The following is a 9,134-nucleotide window of genomic DNA, read 5'->3' on the forward strand; positions in this document are numbered from 1 at the left end:
GGGGGGTGGGGGGGAGGTGTGAGTGGGGGGGGTGGGTGGGGCGGTGGTTTCCTCATCGATACTCTATAATAAAATTACCGCCTAATTAATGTGTCTAATCTAAAAAGTGGTTTTCTCGCAATTTCTTTAATGCAATTCTTCGCGTAGTGGCTAAGCGCGACACCAGTGTTTCTTTCAGACTTTTTCCTCCCCGGAGAGCGGTGGGGGGTACTTGAAATTTTCGGGGGCGGGGGTAAAATTTTCGGGGAGGGGGCGGACACTGGAAAAAGTTTATAATTATATTTCGTTGAATGGGACGGTAGACATGTTTTTTGGGGGGTGGGGTGGGGTGGGGGTGGGTGGCGGTGGGTGGGGTGGGGGGGGCTGGTGTGTGGGGTGGGTGGGGGGTGGGGGGGGTGGTGTGTGTGTGGGGGGGTGGGTTGGTTTTAGTTTAGAGAAAAGAGACAGCACTATCAACCTAGCGCCCGGTGTATCCTTCCTCAACGGGCCATTTTTCTCGTAACTTGAATATGTCACAATGTAGAATCCTCATATTTATCTGTTTTTTAAAACTAGATGTATGCATATTAGTTACAGAACAGTAATAGAAGATTTTACATTGTAAAATGTTTACTCTGCTGTTATTTTTATGTTATGACATCAGACAAAACGGACTTATACTTTTCCGATTAAACCAAACTAAAGATACTTTTCAAATTCTTAGGATAAGCAACTTCTGCCTTTGATGTGGTCACGGATGATACTTGCTTCCTCCTCCCCTAAATTGATATCACGCCTCACTTTATAAAACCCCTTCCTCAAAATTACATTAAAAAGCATTGTTTAGTTTGACTTTCTTGACAAGCGAAATTATAGCTAAAATAAATCTTCTTATTGTTTTAGTGCATACACGTGCTCTTTCTTTTTGTCTCCATCGTCACCTAACCCAACTCCCTCCACTCCCATCCCCTCCCCTATCCAGATATGTCGTCATTTATAGACCACCCCATATATATCTGTTACCCTGTTGTAAACAAGAGAAAAAGAAAAAAGGAGTTCGTACACACGTGTAGACTTAACGACTGATACATCTCAGGATTACTAATGTTTTAGTGCATCAGACACGTACAGGAATAATACTTTTAATATGTGTCTTTCAAACAACGTATAAATGCATCATATTTTGGTTAGTATGGGACATTCATCAAAATATATTAAGCGCAAAACCACTTTGTATTTGAAAAAAAATGATATCTATTTTAACACATTATATATTCTACTTTTAGCATTGAAACCTAACAATAGACTTGTCAAATGAAAAAAAAAATTGCCATGTACAGAGTGCGTGCTAATTGGAATAAAGTTTTGAGATGTCAACGTCTATCTTTAACTTGCATGATAATTGTTACAGGCTGATACTTTTATTGTCCAGCTCTATGAAAAGTGGAATATTCTTAACGCCATGTTTATCAATTTTTTCTTACTTTCGGTTGGTGATTAACATCACATAGAGTATATAGAGGCTCTAGATTTTTTCCCACCATTTCCTTTATTTAGTAATATGGTACCTCTCTTAAAACACCTCTGGTATGATCTTTTTTGTCGAGATGCGTATCTGCTATTTTGAAAATTTTCTGTGTCCCTTTTGTACCAAGTGTTGGTTGGAACACAAACTCTGTTGCCACCAGTCGCTCATGTTTAGATAACTTTAAAACAGCATGCCATGTCTCTGGTACTCCCTTAGAGTATACTTGTGATATATATATATATATATATATATATATATATATATATATATATATATATATGTAACAACATGGACTTCATTGTTGTTATTGTGGGTACGTTGAATAAACTCACACGAGCAACAGTAGTTGTGAAACTATAACTTTATTTACACTTTGTACAGAGAATTAATAGATCCATAGTAAATCCATAGTCACAACTGGTATAAATACAATCACAGTCACGAATCAAAGTGACGTAGTGACATCCTACATTCACAGCCACAGTCTTCAAGTTCAAGTCCTAGCACACAACAACCGTTCACCTTTTTCTCTCCCTTTTATACGGTCCATTCTCTCCCCTTACGTACATGAGCGATCTCACCCAAAAGCATGGATAAACACATGAGGATCGCTCAGACAGTCCTTCCGCTAGCCAGGTACTCTTCATTCATGAAACTTCATGTAAAACACAATAATATAAACATACCTAATTATACAGTCTGTGACACGTCCCCCCTTCAAATAAAATTTTGTGTAACAAAATTTATAAATACAATATTAGTAGGGCAGGACCATGTGCCAGACAACAAAATTTTTTTTTACATCTCAAAAAAACATGGAAAAATACATTCTTTGTAGTTTGTAGACTAATGCACAAGCATTATGTGTAATATATTCAAATATGAGAAAGAAAAACATTTCAATTACCCAGTAATTGTAGTATAAACAAGACACATGAGTTTAGTAAATTACCAAACTATAATACATAGTTGAAATTATCAAAGACTTAATTCAACTCATAATTTAAATAACTATATCCTATGTGGTAAAAAACTTCCTTATCTTCAAGGCATGTTATTACCACGCATGAGTAATATACTTTGTTGTCTCCCCTAGTTGACCCATTTCAGTCATATCTAGGTCACAACACAACAACATTCTTGCCTTCCACAGGTAATGATTAATACACAATTCATCATTGAGACTTCCGTCTTATTGTTATGCGGAATAAATAGTCTCTAACTTTTACTTGATACATTATTCCCTGTTAATTAATAGTATAGAATAGGTTTAACATAATACAGTTTACATTCTTTAGATATAGTACACAATTTATGTTTACTCAAACACATTATTTGATATTTATATATTACAGTTACAGACTGTATAATATTAATAAATTGTCAATTGATAATTTAATCTTAGCATCCTCTATAGCATGAGTAATCGTTCTCGTGCAGTTGACGATGACCCGTATGCCATCTCTCCCTCAAATTGTAGCTTTCATCTTTGCTACCATAATGTTTTCCTAGATTTCGTATAACTTGTGTTACTTCATTTATTTTAATATTCTCTTCTGGTATCTGAACAACGTCAGTTGTTTTCTTACTTTGTGTACATTCGTTTGGTTCATCAACCAACTCAATATAAATATTATGGCATTGCTTTGGCCTCTCATAATATGTGTTGCGTCGGTAACTTCCATTAGTATACCTATTCACACTTTTGTTATTCTGATTTGAACTTGATACATTATTTCTTAAAGTACTGTATTTCTCACATGACTTTCTGTGTACATAATTGTTTCTTCTCTGATTTGCCAACCTATGCAAACATTGATTTTGGTAATGACCTGTTTTTCCGCAGTAAAAACATCTAGATTTTGGCTTCTTATAAACATGGTGACTGTATTCATAGTTTGCTAAATTTCTTTTTCTTTCATTCTGTGCATTAATGACATTAATGACATTCTTATTAACATGTTGACTGTATTCATAGTTTGCTACATTTCTTTTACTTTCATTCTGTAATTTATTGACATTGTAGTTTCTAGATATTGTTTCATCTTTCTTAACTTCCTTGTGTTTCTTTATTGATTCTAATTCACACATAAATTTCTGTGTTAATTTCTCCATTTCTTTGTTAAATTTATTCTTGAGTTCTAGTATATCTTCTTTATAGTTTGACTCCAATTTTCTAAGTAACTCCTCAATAGGTACGTTCTATTCATTGTGGCTTATTAAGTTCACTGATTCATTAATCATCATTAGTTTATCATGATTCCTGCCATTCTCCGATGGACTTATTAAATCATCACTGCCATTCACTGATGGGCTTATTAAATCATTTTGACTACCATTCTCTGATGGACTTGTTTCTTGTTGACTGCCATTCTCTGATGGACTTACGATACAACTTTCAATAATATTCTCGTGTTCCTGCGTTTGAGTCAATAAAGAGTCAATCTTAAGACATTCTAATGTGTCTGTCACCTTTAAATCATTATTAAGTTCAACCTCTGTTTTTTCCTTGGGTTTCAATTCTTCCTGGACTATGTTACTCTGTTCTTCATTCCAAAGGTTGCCAATATTTACTTCTTCAAGTTCTGCTTTAAATTCTGTCTGTTCACTTTCTAATTTTGGTTCATTTGTGTCTGTTATAGCTTTCATTTCTAATAGTTCTTGTTTATATGCTAGTTCATGTAGGCCAACTTGTTTTTCCAAAGTTTCAGCCCTATTATCTGCTCTTTGTTTTCTGTTTCTTTTTTTCCGCTTTCCTTTTGGTTGTACAGTCTCCTCTACTTTATCTCCATTTGACATTTCTTCTTCTTTTAGCATGTCTGTAATAGCTCTTGATCTATTACGCACTATTTCTATCTCAGCAGCTAATTCTCTCATTACTTTGTCATCTTCTTCTTTTTTTGCTGCAATCTTCCTTTCATCAGCTTCTATTTTCCAATTCCTTTCCTCTAACCTCCTAGCCCTCTCTTCTTCCTTCCTAGCCTTCTCTTCTTCTTTTTCTTCAGCTTTCGCCTTAGCAGCTTTTTCTTCTCTAGCCTTCTCTTCTTCTTTTCTCTCAGCTTTCTCTTTAGCAGCTTTCTCTTCATCTTTCATTAGTAGTTCATTTATAAATGCCATCTGTCTTCCCTCGGAATGTCAAGTTCCTTCACAAGTGCTGCATATTTTTCAAAATTTGACATTTTGATATATTTTCTATGACATAAAATATAAATTCATTAGTTGACAATAGATAAATGTTAATTAATTTACAATACCCTTTCTTGGTTTCTGGCTTGTGTTAGTTGATTACAGACATCTGGTAATCCAAGAAAAGTTCATAGTACATATATACGTCCAAAAATAGTTCACTTTGTTGATTCCAAAAAGTTGAAAAAATTCAAAATAGTTCTAGTAGCCTGTTACAGAGTAGAAATTTGTCCAGTTTTAGATAAGACAGCTTCAGGAACAGTTTAGGAACAGTTACAAAAAATAACTTGATCTGCTAAATCCAAACAGCAGAAAAACCTGAACAGCTAATCCATATAGAAAAAACTTGAACAGCTAAATCCAAATAGAAAAAACTTGAACAGCTAAATCCAAATAGGAAAAAAAAACACACACAGACGATATTTATTCGACATTGGTGAGACAATATCGAAATAAGGTGATACAATTTATCACGTTGATGACTTGACTTGACTTGAACAAAACTTGACGTACTTGCTTGTTCACTGGTAAACAGTGGAAGACCACTTCAAAAACGTTGAAAACTGCTTACAATGATAATGTGACAATTCTTGATCACTTGTGGTAACACTGTAACTTCGTTGACGATTTCAGACTTCAATATAATTCACCAATGTAACAACATCACTTCTTCAATTGCTTTTGACATCATATAAAACAGTAGACGCTCACTTCTGACACCATATGTAACAACATGAACTTCATTGTTGTTATTGTGGGTACGTTGAATAAACTCACACGAGCAACAGTAGTTGTGAAACTATAACTTTATTTACACTTTGTACAGAGAATTAATAGATCCATAGTAAATCCATAGTCACAACTGGTATAAATACAATCACAGTCACGAATCAAAGTGACGTAGTGACATCCTACATTCACAGCCACAGTCTTCAAGTTCAAGTCCTAGCACACAACAACCGTTCACCTTTTTCTCTCCCTTTTATACGGTCCATTCTCTCCCCTTACGTACATGAGCGATCTCACCCAAAAGCATGGATAAACACATGAGGATCGCTCAGACAGTCCTTCCGCTAGCCAGGTACTCTTCATTCATGAAACTTCATGTAAAACACAATAATATAAACATACCTAATTATACAGTCTGTGACAATATATATATATATATATATATATATATATATATATATATATATATATATATATATATATATATATATATATATATATATATATATATATATATATATATATATATATATATATATATATATATATATATATATATATATACATATATATATATATATATATATATATATATATATATATATATACATATATATATATATATATACAAACATATATGTGTGTGTGTCTTGCTTAAAGGATAGCAAATTCTGTTTTTTTTTGGTTTTTTTTTTAAATTCAGCGTTGGTAATTGTAGTGAGCTAACGTTATTGTATTATCGTAATTTCTACAATTCTGTTTACATTAGCCTCTTCATTGTGTGGTTCTTAGTGGCCGTCCATTTTAACTGTAAGAAAGTAGTTGACCAGGGCTATGCCTATGGTTAAAAACGAATGCACAATAAAACTGCAAAAGTACTTACAAATTTGGAAAATATTCCCACAGTTTAATTTAATAAAAAATAAACAACAATACTTACACCAGATAAAAAACAAACAAACCATAATTGAAAAACACAATCCAAAAAAAATATAGTGTAAAAAAATAAAATAAATCAATACATGGTGGGAATGATGAAAATCCAACACATAAGAGAATATATACATATTTTCGCAGGATATCACATCAGAATCTGCAGCGATATATGGAGAACTTGATACGGACTTTGGTTGAAATAATATGTTTGATGTTTTAAGGGGGGGGGGGGGGGGGGGTGGAGGCTCCGGTAAAAAAAAAACGTGTTAGAAAACAGTTATTTCTTTACAGCTTTATAAATAAACATTCGCATATGCATTTCCACTAAAAAAATTCGTTGAAAAATCTTGGTAACTATGACAACGGCGGCCATCTTGAAAAATTAGGTAGGTAGGTTTTCCACAATCCATAAAATCTTTTATTTTAAGCCCAATAAATAATGAATTCATAATCTTCTTCCATATTTTGGAGCACTCAGCTAAAAATTTTAAGTGCCTATCTTTAAAATAATTTTCTATGAATTTTCAAAATGTGTGTCCGTTAAAAACACTTAATTTTGGGGAATTTTGGGGCATTAAAACTAGTGTTTCATAATTAAGACGCAAAACTTATCTCTCTTTAAAAGATACACGATTTAACACTTCAAAGAAAATTGGACAACAAAAGGTAAAAATAATAAAAAATCAATAATACAAGCGGGCTGAGCGTGTGTCAGTCCGTCATCGCTATAGATTTTGGAACTATAAAAGTAAACATCGTACCATGCTGTGCTTTTCAGTGCACCGCAGTGTCTTATTATGAGTAATAGAGTAGGGTTTGTTTATATAACGGCATAGAGTTCTTTTGTAATTGCCACCGTTTTTACTTTTTTGCATAACATAAAGAAAATGGTAAATACACGCACATTGCTAAAACATATTAAATGAATCAATGTCAAATATCATTTTAGTTATAATTCCAAGAAAAAGTGGATACATTTTAATAACATAATGATGTTGGTACTTAGTGCAGGTACAATAGCACTGCAATGGGTTTGTTTTTGTCAGTATTCAACCTTACTGTAGGCCTATTTATTACGAAGTGTAGGTATATGCTCAGTGTTATTATTGTCAAGGTCATTGTGAAGACCTTTCTTTTGTGGTATCCAGGATACTGGTCCACCACCTCACTTCCTGTTGTCTATTTTTTTATGTTCTCCTAATATTTTGCAATGCTATTTCAAAGTTAAATTTGTTATATTGTACCCAGCAACATGATCCCATTATTCCAGCATCGTTCTCTCTCCATATGCCAATGTCAATTAAACAGGTGAACTCTACTTCCTCTACCACATGGATCATAACGTTCTCAAGTGTACTTTTATATACAGGCGAAGGCGATATTGTAAATCCTTTACTTATTTATAATAATACTTGAATGGATGAAAGCTTGGCGATGAATCGTATTTCGTTATATCTGCTTGGCACTCAAGAACCATTTCATGTCTTATTGCCGTTAATTAGCAGTAACTTCCAAAATTATTCTCAAATGTGATGTATACTGTTTATATACATAAGAGAGTGAATAATAAAGCTATTAGTATTTTTTGTAGCAAAAAAACGGATCACCTATTTAGTAATACTAATCAATGTAAGTAGGCTGAATTCACGAAGTCAAAATAATTACGATGCGCGTGAGTCAAGAGAGTGTGACGTCATAAATTTCGACTTGACAACGTGACCGTTGGTACCGATACAACCGTCAGGATGTACCCAATACACAACGACCGGCAGCAGTACGATAATGTACCTATGCGCAAATGATATGCGTTAAATCGGTATGTCACGAAAACGCGACTATCGGCGTGAAGGAGTTAAGGGTCTCATTTGAATCAACTGGTTCACAATATAGAGCTAGTAGATTAAACACAGACTAAGATACGCAGAGTCAATTTTGATATATTAGGGTGTATATATTTTAATTATACATATAACTATTCTGTCATCATGTATTAGGGTGTATAATATATGTACCTACGTATGGCTGTGGTATGAAGTCATTATATGTAGGAATATAGACGGCTAAGTTATGATGACATATGTGTATATGTGTATGGCCCGCATAACATTTACATTAGTGTGTTAATGTGTAATATGTTAACATATGTACATGGCAGTGTTACGCTGTAATATATTTACATATGTACAACCTACCTAACCATGATTTTGAAAGTTGAATAGAAGACTTCACATTAAGACATGCTCACCCTGACAGAGACAGTTGACTAGAAGACTTTACATCGTGTAATAGTCACTCTGTTGCCGTTTCTAACTAATGGAATCATCACTGAAGTTGACTTTAACATTGGCGATTCAACCAAAACTAAATATGTTTTTAAAAAATTGGGGTTACACAATTCCTGCTTTGGCTGAGGTAATGGATAAGGTGATTCATCCTACCCTAAAATTATATATCACCTCATTTTACCAAACCCCTCCCTCAAGATTACTTTTTTTTAAATTGTTTCTACTTAAATGGGTTATACTTATAATAGCCAATCATAACATTAAGCATCACCAAAAAAAAGGATGACAATGTACATTATTATTGGTAATATTTAGAAAGTTTTCTGTTCTCAATATCTAATTTTTTTAAAAAAGATTAGGGATATATCAAACGACGGACATTTACTGGAGAACGTAGATTGAACAATATCCTCGGTTGTCTTTCAAATGAGTAAAAATTAATGCTGTTGTGTTTATGGTTGCAATTACAATTACATTTTAAACATAAAACA

This window comes from Physella acuta, unplaced genomic scaffold (genome assembly GCF_028476545.2).
Source record: "Physella acuta isolate Inbredline_101_S28 unplaced genomic scaffold, ASM2847654v3 ptg000783l, whole genome shotgun sequence".
Classification (NCBI taxonomy): Eukaryota; Metazoa; Mollusca; class Gastropoda; family Physidae; genus Physella; species Physella acuta.